Source organism: Apis dorsata, unplaced genomic scaffold (assembly GCF_000469605.1).
Source record: "Apis dorsata unplaced genomic scaffold, Apis dorsata 1.3 scaffold_73, whole genome shotgun sequence".
NCBI lineage: Eukaryota > Metazoa > Arthropoda > Insecta > Hymenoptera > Apidae > Apis > Apis dorsata.
Genome location: NW_006263371.1, coordinates 2,137,942 through 2,151,713, shown reverse-complemented (window position 1 = coordinate 2,151,713; position 13,772 = coordinate 2,137,942).

The following is a 13,772-nucleotide window of genomic DNA, read 5'->3' as shown; positions in this document are numbered from 1 at the left end:
CGATTTCGTCGTCTCTGAGAAGTAATTTTATTTACAAGAAAATATATTCGTTCTCTTTGAAAACGTGAATATCTAATCGCTCGATTTCGTCGCCTCTGAGAAGTAATTTTATTTAAAAGAGAATATTTTCGTTCTCTTTGAAAACGTGAATATCTAATCGCTCGATTTCGTCGTCTCTGAGAAGTAATTTTATTTACAAGAAAATATATTCGTTCTCTTTGAAAACGTGAATATCTAATCGCTCGATTTCGTCGTCTCTGAGAAGTAATTTTATTTAGAATAGAAAATATTCGTTCTCTTTGGAAACGTGAAAATCGTTTCGATCTTGGTTGCTCCGTCGGTAACGTAGGAATCGAAGTGATGATAAGCGCGCTTCGGAAGGAAGAATCCAGAATCCAGAATCCGTGGCGGCGAACCGGTTTTCCGTCCAAGGAAATCCGTTTCGCGTGACATTTCACTCACGGATCGCTGCCAACTCGTGCATGCCTGAAGAAATCGTGGCCGATCCCTCGATCGATCGGCCAACTGTTGCGCGATTTTCACAAAAGCGATCCCAATGTTTTCGAGCAAACTTCTTCGAGTCTCATCCATCACTTTTTCCCCTCCTTCCTATCCATTATTTCTACGCTGTTTTTACAACATCTTCACGATCTCGAAAACGTTGAACGTGTCATAATTTCCAACGATTTCCATCCGATTGGGAATTTCTATTTGATAATCGCGGTTCATGAGCCATCTTCTCTGGAAAGGCAAGAATGTTTAAGAAGGTTGCAGAAAGTTGAACGATGTCTATGGTTTCGTAATTCACCTTAATGGAAACCTCTTGTTCTTCTTATTGAGACATGGAAAAGACGTGGAAAACGAGGATGTGATTTACTTAGGAGGAAATAAGAGGGGGCCCCCTGATAAATCATGGATGTTGGGGCACAATTTTTGGTCGAATTTTGATCGAACGCATCGATTGTATGAAATGGAGTAAGCACAGTTTCCTTCCCATTTGTATAAATATTTGATCCCCAGGTTCAATTCTTTGCGCGTATATCTTTATCATTATTTTCTTTTCCTCTTTTTTTGCGAAATTTATACGTAATATTTCTTAAAGATTGTAGCGTAAACTCTGGAGAACGTGAGCGAAATTTTATTATTACACTGTATGAGAGAAGTTTTTTAGTTTCGAATCGTGAGATTCCATCCATTTTTAACATAATACGAGATGAAAATACGATAATTTCGAAAAAGGGATGGACAAAAATTATAAAATAACTATTCAAAAGGAAAAAGAGAATCTAAAGTATGATCTATCATTATAACGATACTAAGAAAATAAATAGAATAGAGAAAGCTAATTTAAACAATAACATGATACAATATTATTAACAAACAAATATTAGATTAAAAAATAATTACATAAATTCTTAAAGAAATTAAATAAATTATTATAACTATAAATATATTTATTATAATATTTGAAATCTTTAAATTACATAAATTTAATATCAAAACTATAAATTTTCCTCTAAAATATTTCAATTATAGTTTTTTCAAAATAAACTTCATATTCAAATATCAATAAAGTATATTTATAAAAATTATCCTAAAATCATCCATAATAAAATTATTTTAAATACTATAAATTTATAAATTAATATTAAATTTATTCTACACAAATTAAAATTTATTAAATTAAATATTAATTTTCTATAAATTATACTTAAAATTATCATTAATAATATCATTCAATTTATAACTAAATCTTCATTTCTATAAATTATATTAATTATTTTAAAAATATTTTTGTTTTTATTTGTTAATTTAAACGAATTAAATAGTTTCCAAAACTCGTTTCACTTGTTCAATTCCAAATTGATTAATTTCATTCTCCAATCCACCATCCATTACCGAAAAGCGAACATCTCGAATAATTACAACGATCGATCGATCGTAAAATTAAAATTATTCGGTCAAAATTCGAATCGAATCTTTTTCTATAATTCGTGTGATTATGATCGATAAATCCACAAGAACGAACTGGCCTGCTTCCAAATATAATTTGTCTTGTCACCTCACCCCTATATTCAGTGTCGAAACGTCGTTGCCTACTCGGTTGTGGCACGCGTAAATGGCTCTCTCGATCGCTAAACCAACTTTCGACGCGTATGGGCAATGATCGCTGGCAAACGAAACCGGCCGCCTTTTTATTCTTATTCGACAAATAATATAAATTTATTTTTATTACATTGAATGTAGCGAATCGAATGCTTATCGGTGTCCATTGTTCGGTATATAACGAGGATGAGAATGAATTTTATTCGAGGAATGGAAAGGTGTGGAATTGGAGTTGGAGGATATTTTTCGATCGAAAATATCTCGATGTCGATTCGTGTTAAATTATCCTTCTTCTTTATTTCCTTTTATCTCGATCATACGGCGTACAACGAAGGGATTATTTCGAGTGTTCTTTGTTTTCGCTAGAAGAGAAAGGAAAGTAACGAGAGAATTAATTCCAGCAGAAGGTTCTTCTTTATATGAGATGCGACAATGAGTAAGCCAATACTCGACGCGGTGTCGATTTTTCTTTGATGAAAAAACTTCGTTCGAGGGATAGGTGGATCGTATGGAGAATCATACGAGTTCTCCAAACTTTTCAAATCCCAATCTCGATTAATTTGTACATCGACAATTTCTTCCTTTCCTCCTCGTTGAAATTTTTTGTTAGAGAAAAGGAGAGGTTTTTTGTTTGTTAAAAATAAAGTTTCGAGTTTTTCTTTTCCCCTCTTCATCTTTGCGTGGCAAAGAAAACCATTTGTTTCTCTCGTTAATAATAAATTCCAAGGCGAAACCAAATAGAATCTTGATTGAAAATAAAAAATAACAAATTTTTCTCTCGCAATTTTCATTATTCTCATAATTGAAAAAACTTATCCTTTCTAATTTCTTCCCAATATCGAAAAAGCGTTAATTTAATCAACGATTTTAGATCAAAAGAGGAAAAATAAGAGAACAAAATTCTATCCAAAAAATATCCCTTTAATTCAAAATAAGAGACACGATTTTGGCTGAGAAAAAATTGAAGATGAATTAGGAAAGAATTGAAATTGAATTGAAGATGATCGACGTTTAAAAAAAATTTAAATAACTTTCGAATCACTAGAATGATGCAAAGTCCATCCTCTATCATTCAACAATTTCATTCACAATTCACAATTTTCACGATTCCATTTCTCCTTTCACGTTAAAAAAAAAGGAAAAGAACCCATTCTTTTATTTCTTCCTTTCTTTCTTCCTTTCGAATAAAAGTATTTACGGTTTCTCTGACGTATGTGTACACGATACAGCATGTCGATAACGCTTTTCGACGAAGATGCATGGAGCGGTGGCCGAAGGTAAATAACATTTTACAGATACCGCGATCGATGCGCCCTCAAAGAAAATCTCTCACAAGGGAGAGTTTAGCCCCTTATCCCCATTCTCTATCTCGTTGGATGGTTGTTATCGTTACGTAAAACCGATCCACTTATTAGAAAATTGCTAGAGGAATCGACTTGACTTGCAATTATTATGGGTTACACAAGGGGATTATTTAACGAGCAAAATAAGGGTTGTTCTTAAGGAAGATATTTCGAATTATCGAAGAGATCGATTTTATCTCTAATTATCTTGTATCTTGATCGATAATGTAAATTCGAAAGGAAAGATGAATTAATTATTTTCGAGATTAAAGTAGAAATAAATTATATATAAATAAATAATATATTTATTTTATAAATAAATATTTACTTTATAAATAGATCGTCGTAAGCAATGAATCGAGGCCACCATTATTAACTCGAAGCTCATCGAGATATCGAAGAATCCGGATCTAATCCGTTTTCGATCGAATCCAATTTCCAAATCCCCGAAAAAAATCATAATTAATACTCGCGGACGTTGAACAGAGCAGATTAATTAATTTTCCCAAATCTTTCCATCTATCGAGGCGAGCCTCGATTAAAAATCGATGTTTCCATCGCATCGATGACAATCGAATTCAAATCGGATTGAAAGGAAGACTCGTAGATCGATGATTTATTTTTATTCTCTTTTTTCAATTCGTCTATCTTCTTTCTATTTTTTTTTTTTTTTTTTTTAAGAAAAAAAGGATAGCAATTTCGATGGATACGTGCATCGAGAGCGACGTGGAGAAATATCGGTATTGCGTTAGACGAAAACGATTCGGACTATGGGTATCGATTTCGACGCAGAAAATTCCATTACGGGAAGAATTACTCCATTAATTTCGCACGAGCTGGAGAAAACGTTTAAAACACGATTAGTCGGGCGCTGGATTAGTAAGCCGGACCTCGTCGATCTTCTGGAGGAGATTGATTCGTTTCGAAATGAAACTTCGTTGCCCTCTACTTTTTGATTCCAATTGCAGGAAAGCTGAGATCGTTTCCGATAATTGAACGAGGATTTCTCGCCCGTTTCTTTTCCAAATTGCAATTTTCTAGGCAAAAGATTTCGAATTTTGAAATCGAGTTTCATTATTTTTCTTCGATCTTAAAGCAGCACGAGCATTTTTGTATTTTTAGAGAGCGCGATGAATATTTGTGGAATTATTGAATCAAAAATGTGCTTCGAGGTATTCGAATTATCGTGAAAGTTATTGTTATGGCATCTCAAATGTGAAATTTAAAAAATTTAAAAACGACGTACGTTTTATATTCTCAGTTGACTCGTGAAAAACTCGTTTCTCTTTTAATATTCAATTTATTCTCGTTACTTTCTCCTAGTTGCACACTTATGAAAAATTCAAAAACATTACGAAACCTTCGATTATTACCAAAAAGACAAAGGAAAAGAGAAGTAAATATAAATTATTTATTAATAGCAATAGCATATACACCAAAAATATTATATAAAATTAACCAAAAGGCTAGGTTACCTCGAAATCTATTGATGCAAGTGAAACTACGTTAACATTTATAAAAAGAAGTTGATATATAATATTCTAAAGTGAATAGTATCATAGATCAAAAATACAGAGTTAATCAAAAAGTTAGGTTAGGAATTTCTAACTTCGAAATTTATCGATGCAAGTGAAACTATGTTACATTTATAAAAAATTGATATATAATATTCTAAAGTGCATATATACCATAAACCAAATATATACGAAAAAATTAATGAAAAAGTTAGGTTAGGACCTCGAAATCTATCTGCAAATAAAATTATTAATATCTATAAAAAGAAATTGATATATAATAATCTAAAGTGAATAGCATGTATACCATAGACCAATATAGAATTAATCAAAAAGTTAGGTTAGAAATTTCTAACTTCGAAATCTATCGATGCAAGTGAAATTACGTTAACATTTATAAAAAGAAGTTGATATATAATAATCTAAAGTGAATATCATAGGTCAAAAATATAGAGTAACTAAAAAGTTAGGTTAGTAGTTTCTAACTTTGAAATCTATCGATGCAAGTGAAACTACATTAATATCTATAGAAAGAAGTTGATATATAATATTCTAAAGTGAATAGTATATACTCCAAAAATATAGAATTAATCAAAAAGTTAGGTTAAGAGTTTCTAACTTTGAAATCTATCGATGCAAGTGAAACTACATTAATATCTATAAAAAGAAGTTGATATATAATATTCTAAAGTAAATAGCATGTAGACCAAAAATATAGAATTAATCAAAAAGTTAAGTTAGGAGTTTCTAACTTCGAAATTTATCGATGCAAGTGAAACTATGTTATATATCTATAAAAAATTGATATATAATATTCTAAAGTACATATATACCATAGACCAAATATATACGAAAAAATTAACGAAAAAATTAGGTTAGGACCTCGAAATTTATCGATGCAAATAAAACTACATTAATCTATAAAAAGAAGTTGATATATAATATTCTAAACTGAATAGCATATACATCATAGATCAAATATATACGAAAAAATTAACCAAAAAGTTATAGGTTAGGAGTTTCTAACTTCGAAATCTATCGATCCAAGTGAAACTACATCAACATCTATAAAAAGAAGTTGATATACAATATTCCAAAGTGAATTTTGAATATTTATTAAATTCGAAATAAATTGCAAATCTTTTATTTTCTACGTACACACAAGAATCAAATTTCAAGACCGAAATGGTCGAGATTAAACAGATTGTAACAGGTGACAAGGAGAATCTCATTTCCGTGTGTCTGGAATACGAGGCGTCCTTGTTATCCCCGCGTAAAAAGAAGAAAAGAGGGAAGGTTTCACGAAGTCTCTCTTTTAACGAGAGGGCGCAATCACAGGGACTGTCCACTCGGTGGAAATCCGAGGCACGGTCTATCGGGTAAATCATTAAAATCCTTTTGCTCGCGAGCAGATCTAGTCACGAGCAAACGATGAACCTCTCTGTGGTTGTTCGCTTGCTATTCAATTTCCTTGCACCTTCCTTCTTTGTTTGCACTTTCTCAGAGACGATTGCACGCCAACGGCAGAGGAACCTCTTCCTTTCCTCTGTTTACACACGAATAATTAATCCTCGTCCAATACTTTATTATTTATTACGCGGGTATACAAGGGTATAATTGAAAAATAAAAAAGTTGCGTGCAACTCGTATCCGTAAGTTTGTTAAATAAAATTTATTTACGTATAATTAATTCGCGAGTTAAAGATATCTAGGGTAAGGTTGGATGTAAAGGTTAGGTGTTGACGCGTATTTATTACGATGAAAAGTTTTTTTAAAATAACTTTTTCTCACCGATTAGAAAATCCCTTTTGCGACTGGTAATTGCTTTCACTATTTTTGCATCTATTTCAATCAAACCGACTATATTATATATTCAAAATTGATGAATTCAAATGCATAGTCAAGAAATCGATCGACTGAGTGTCTATTAAGAAAATATTGTTTTATCCATTCGTAAGTGAGTGTAACGTAACATATGCAAATGCATTAATTGTGCGTCATATCTAAGATAACCAGGTTAGGAATTTATGCAAATTAGTATTTATCTTTCTCTCCACTTTTGAACATTCCAAGGATTGTAGATACTTTTTGTTTTGTTTTCGATATCTCATTAAAACCTCTGCGCTTTATTTGCATATTCATTTTTCAATTAAATTTCCTCAAAAAATAGCATAATCTTAACCTATTTTAACAATTTTTTTCTTCTTCCAATATTTAAATATTTACTGAAATTCTAATACAAAGATACGCAAAGATGAGGTAGAAATAGGTACGAAATTTTTTGTTACTTAGACCGATATTATTGGATCGTTAATGAAACAACAGTTTCGAAATATTTATAGAATTCCAAAATTATTCGATCAACCGAGCGCTTCTGCCAAGTGGGAGAATATTCGCAGAAATTAGTTTTAAACGACGAGGATCGTTTGTCATCAACTGTGAAGACACGTTAAAACGTCGTGCCACGGCCTTCGCCATTAAAATTCTGCATTCTTTCCGTGTAAACATAGTCCAGTTCACATGTGGCGCGAGCGTAATAATAATCAAAATTTTGCACGCTTTTCAAACACTTCTCCAACTCAAATAACTCGAACACTTGGAACGTATTTTTATACTGTTAAATTAAATCCATTGACCAAATAATATTACAATTTTCAAATAATACTCATAATAAAAATGTGATCGAAATTCCATAAAATTTTAAAAAAACGCTTTCGGTCGAATAATATTCATTTTTTCAACGGAATTAAAAAAAAAACGATCAATGATTTTATAAATAAATTGTCTCATTGATTCGATCCGAAATTAAACCGTAATTTAATCCAGATAAATTGAAATTCCAATTCTATCCTGTTTCAATTCGATTTTATTTAACTAAGACGATTTAAATAATCTCATTTGAAATTATAATTAATAACGTAACTTGTAAATACCTTTATTTATTCCTTAAATCTTCACTCTTGTTTCTCGTCCTTGACGGATTTCTTTTCTTGTTTTGTCACGGAGGCACGTCGATACGAGATTATCACAAAACTTACTTTTGAAGCGATGCCAAAATCCTGGAATTCCTCACGTTTCGTGAATCTTCTTAACGAACACGTGCTGGCGAGAACGATCGAAATTATCCATCGGTAAAAAGTCGATAATGTAATTTCAAGAAAAGAAAATAAATAATAAATTGTTCGAATAGCGTCTCGCAGTTTATCGAAAATAACTGTTTGTTTATAATCGACGACGAGTAAATTCGTGTCGGATAAAATGACTCGACGTTAAAATTTTAATCATTGTAAAAAAAAAAAATACTGCAAGCGAGGAATTAGTAAGTCAGCAGTAAGGTTTTTAATCGCGCAAGTTTTAAAAGAACTTCTCTTTTACCAGCAGTGGAATTTGAATTCCAAATTCGCCCGCCGTTTTTAACTTCATTTTCATCGAATTTTAAATGAGCCTCAACCGGAAACTTGCTAATTTTCCTGACGCTTCGCCGATCGGCGGCGGTTAAAAAACGCGGTTAAAATCGTTTTCCCACGCGCGAAAATTTCTTTCTCCCGTTCATTTTTAGCTATACATTTTTGAATAATGATAAATTAAATTGAAATTCGCGTTGTGCGACTATCAATTTAAATACAATGGAATGGATAACGGACAACAACCGAGTTTTTAGGATTCAGATCACGAAGCTAGCATTGAATATTTTCATAAAATTAATATATATATAGAAAGAGGTAAGGAATTATAGAAAATTATAAAAATAATTATTCGAGAAGCTGAAATGGACTATCTCTATCTCTGCCACATCTTCTCTGTCCACTTCTAAAGGAAATAAATTTTAATTTATTAAATTTTACCGAAAAAATTCTCAATATTTTATTGTAATAATTTCCTTATTTCTCTCTCGTTTCTTAGGAAAGAAACTTAAATTGCCTATAATTAAAAAAAAAAAAAAAAGAAAATTAAAAATTTTCGTTTCAAAAATCGATCCTCTAAAAATATCTCGTGTAAACAAATACTTATTTTTATCATACTTTCGATTTGCTTCTAAAGGAAACTTAAATAATTCAAAAAAAAAGAAAATTAAAAATTTTCGCTTCAGCCAAAAGTATCTCATGCAAACAAATACTTATTCGACATATTCAAATAATTTAGAATTAATTAATCAAGATCACTAAACTGGACTCTATCTCTATCAGACTTCCTCTGTCCTCTTCTAAAGGAAACTTAAATTTTACCAAAAAAATTCTCAATCGATACTTTTCTGTAATGATTTCTTTATTTCTCTCCTGTTTCTATTTTTGTCATACGATTTGCATAAAGGAAACTTAAATAATTAAAAAAAAAGAAAATTAAAAGTTTTCGTTTTACCTTCAAAAGTATCTCGTGCAAACAAATATTTATTCGACATATTCAAATAATTTAGAATTAATTAATCAAAATCATTAAACTGGACTCTATCTCTGTCATATCTTCTTTATCCTCTTCTAAAAGAAACTTAAATTTTACCGAAAAAATTCTCAATATTTTTCTGTAATAATTTCCTTATTTCTCTCTCGTTTCTATTTTTATCATACCTTCGATTTGCTTATAAAGAAAACTTAAATAATTAAAAAAAAGGAAAATTAAAAATTTTCGTTTTACCCTTCAAAAGTATCTCGTGTAAACAAATACTTATTCGACATACACACATATTCGAATAATTTAGAATTAATTAACCAGGATCACTAAACTGGACTCTATCACATCACCTCTGTCTTCTTCTAAAGAAAACTTAAATTTTACCAAAAAACTTCTCAATCGATATTTTTCTGTAATAATTTCTTTATTTCTCTCTCGTTTCTATTTTTATCATACCTTCAACTTGCTTCTAGAAACTTAAATTGACCATAATTTAAAAAAAAAAAAAATTAAAAATTTTCGCTTTACCCTTCAAAAATCGATTCTCTAAAAGTATCTCGTGTAAACAAATACTTATTCGATAAATACATATATTCAAATAGTTAGAATCAATTAACCAGAATGAAAAAGCAACGAAACTTTCCCGCCAATCGAACCCAAACTTCCAAATCCGAGATCACTGAGAATTCAGTCTCGAATATCGTATGCCACGTGCCCATAATGCAGTTAACGTGGCGCAGACATTTAATCCTATTAAGCCGTAACGTAGACCGAAAGAAGACGACTCTCGGAGGGGGGGACACTCCTCGTCCACGGCGATTCTCCCTCGACCGAACATTATGCCTGCTCGTGTGTGCGTGCGCGCGCGTATGTGTGTGTACTCAATGTGACAGACTTTCGTGATTACCGCGCGTTGTGTGTGTTTAACAGGTGTTGCCTCGTGTGTACAGGTGACGCCATACCGGTAATTATATCATCCGACTATTCGATCCACGCGAGGTGAAAAAAAAAAAAAATAAATAACACGCTCAGAATTTCGACCATCGCTTTTAATCGAGCTTGTAAATTACGAGATAAATGATCGTGATTAAACAACAAAAAAGGATCGATAAAAAATATTCATACAAATATTGATATAAATATCGATTGGATTGGAGTAATTATTTGATTTTGAATTTCTTTTCTCAACTTTTTCGAGGAAATATTTTATTTTGAGCTTAAATTAAATTTAAAAAAAGAAGAAGAAGAAGAAGAAGAAAAAGATTGGAATGTTTGTTCGACAGTGGATGGAATGGATACATTTCTTTTTTTGTTTTACAACTCGATTCTTTTAATACTCTTCTTCTCTTGTAAATATAGATGTGTGTTATAAGAGTGAACGAACTCCTCGAACAAGGTGATCGAACTTGGACTGCTTAATATGAACGACGAGTGTTTCAGGTGGTACAGACAAGATCCGAGGTTCTTTATAAGTGACGTTCGATTTCTCTCTGAATGAATTCTTAGAAATTCACGCAGAGTACTGTTAATCGAATGAAAACGTGTTTCGATCGCACATTAGCTTTTGATATACGTTGCATTTAACAACGTATTTAAATTATACATATATATTTCAAATTTTTTGATGATTTGATCGAGTTAGTTTTTTTTTTTTTTTTGAAAAATTTTCGTATTTCTTTGAGAGAATATAATTTTTCTAAGATCTTGGATCTTATTTATTTATTCGTTCGAACTTTTCTTGTTTGCACGGAAAACGTTACGAGGTATTTAATATTAAAATTTTATCTCTTTTATATATGTGTATATCTACTGTAAAATAAGATTATACTAAGCGGATGTTTAAGATACTTTTAATATCCTCTTCTCTCGTTTAATTTGGAACGAATTAACGGTTCATTAAAGTCATCTGATATTTTAATATATATTTCTTTTTTTTTTAAAACATTTTATTTATCGATATTAAGATAATTGATTTACAAGATAATATTTTGTAAAGTTGAAATATTTTTTGAAGTGAAATTTATGATTCGACGAAGGAATGAAGATATTTTAAAAAGCGTATTATAAATATATTTAAATTAACTAATAAAAAATAAAATTCTGTGCGCGACGATTCAAACGTTCGATGTTTTCATTTCTATGAAAAATAGTATAATAAATAATCTTAAAATTAATCGATCGTTTTTCAAATTTATTAAACTTTTTTAAAAAAAATAAATTTCAGAAAAATATTCATTTTCATTGTTTAGTAAATTGTTTTATAAATTAAATTATTCCCCTTTTATTCGTAATTATATTTTTGTAAAGCATAATTAAATCCTTTAAACTGAGGAATTTCACCAGACAACATTTATATCAATATGAAGAAAAAAAAAAAAAAAATAAATAAATCTTTTGAACAAACATAGAAGCTATTAATAATTTCTTTTCTTTTTTTTTTTTATCAAATCTTTTGTACAAAATTTTCGAGATAATTTTTGTAAATGAATTACCATGTCTATCAATTATCAACTATTTATCTATCATCCTATCCCCATTCCCAAAGGTAAAGAAAATAAGGCATCGAGAGCAACGCAAGCAACGACAGCTTTGAAGGCCATTTTACGAAACCATTTTCAAAATTGTCTCGAAATAATAGATAAGACATTGGCGCCGATGCATAAACTCCCAAGAGTAATACTTGGAAAGCAAGCAACGCCCATATTGATACTCGATAGTGGCACGACACGAGGATACACGACACGGGTGTAAAGAGGAGTTTTAGGTTAGGATTGATCGACGCGGTGAAAGATGAGAAAATACACAAGAGGAGAGGAAACAGTTACGCGACTTGATACGAGTACAATGATTATGCGTATCAATGACATTCTTCGGTGCGCGAATGCACCGAATTTATCGGTGTGTGACTTCATGTAACTATCGTCACGATACTGGAACGTGTCTTCTGTGATAAATTTGCACGTCCAAGGAATAAATATTCTTTATATATTCTTTAAATATTTTTTCTTTTTACACAGAATAACGTTCTTTTAAAAAATATTTCGACTAACTTTAATGATGGTCATTGATAAGATATCGTTTCAATTCTTGAAATATTCGTAAAAAATTGTCAACTTTGTAATAAATTTTATCTAGAATCGTGGCAACGAAAATTTTAATATTAATTGTTCACGATAGAGATAATAAATTAATTCAAATTGATAATTCTTATTTTTTGTTTATAATATTTATAAATAATGATTGAATTTTTAAAAATCTCTCATCAATCTAACATCAAATTTAACCTAGCTTAATTAACCTAATCGAAATCAGAGAGGAGGATCTTTTTGTAAATAATTATCGAGATATTAATTGACGAAATTGGAAAGAAAAATTTCGTTTCTACAATTTTATATTTGAAGATTTAATAAATAAATTTAATAATTATAAATAATTATTTATATATAATAATTATTTATAATAATAATTTATATAAATAATTAATTATTTAATAATTAAATTTGTTTGGACAGTGATATAAATATATTTTGATGGATGTCAAAGAAAAGGATTTTTTTGTAAATAATTATCGAGATATCGATTAACGAAGTTGGAAAAGAAAATTTTGTGTTTCTACAATTTTACTTTGGAGATTTTTGTTTGAACAGTGATATAAATATATTTTGATGGATGTTACAATTAGGGGTGTAATTGTTACGACGTTGAACGTTTTTTAATATAAAATAAACGGGAAAGTTTCACGATTTACTGTTCACGTTTAATTATACAACGCGTTTATTACGGATCGACGAGATACTCATAGCTGTCTGTGCTTGTAGCAAGTAGTGGCGTTAATTAAACGTTTTGACGGGAAAACCAGCGGATATCAACACGCTGCAATATTGGTAAATGTAATTTGGTAGGTTGCAAGTTTGCACGGGACCATCAGAAATTATTAAGCGAGTCATCCTAATTGCTTTCGTGTCCTCGAGAAGGATACCTCATTTTGTTTAACTTCGCCTTGGATTCTGTTCTGGTCTATATTACGTTTAACTATTCTAAGATTTTGGAAAGATTTTTACCAGATTTTTCAAAGATTCTCCGTTAAACTTTTAACGAATGTTTTTCTGACAGAACTCTTAACGAATAATCATTTCTAAAATAGTCTACAATTCAACATGAGATTTATTTTATTAGATTTGTCTATTATTTTGTTTAATTTCATTTGAATTCTATTCTGGTCTACATTATACTACATTAAACTAACTAACCATTCCAAGACTTTGGAAAGATTTTTACCATTTCAAAGATTTTTTATTAAAATTTTAATGCTTCTGACAAGATTATGAATAATCATAAAATAAACGGTCAAAATAGTCTACAATTCAGCATGAGATTTATTTTATTAGATTTATTTGTTATTTTGTTTAATTTCATTTAA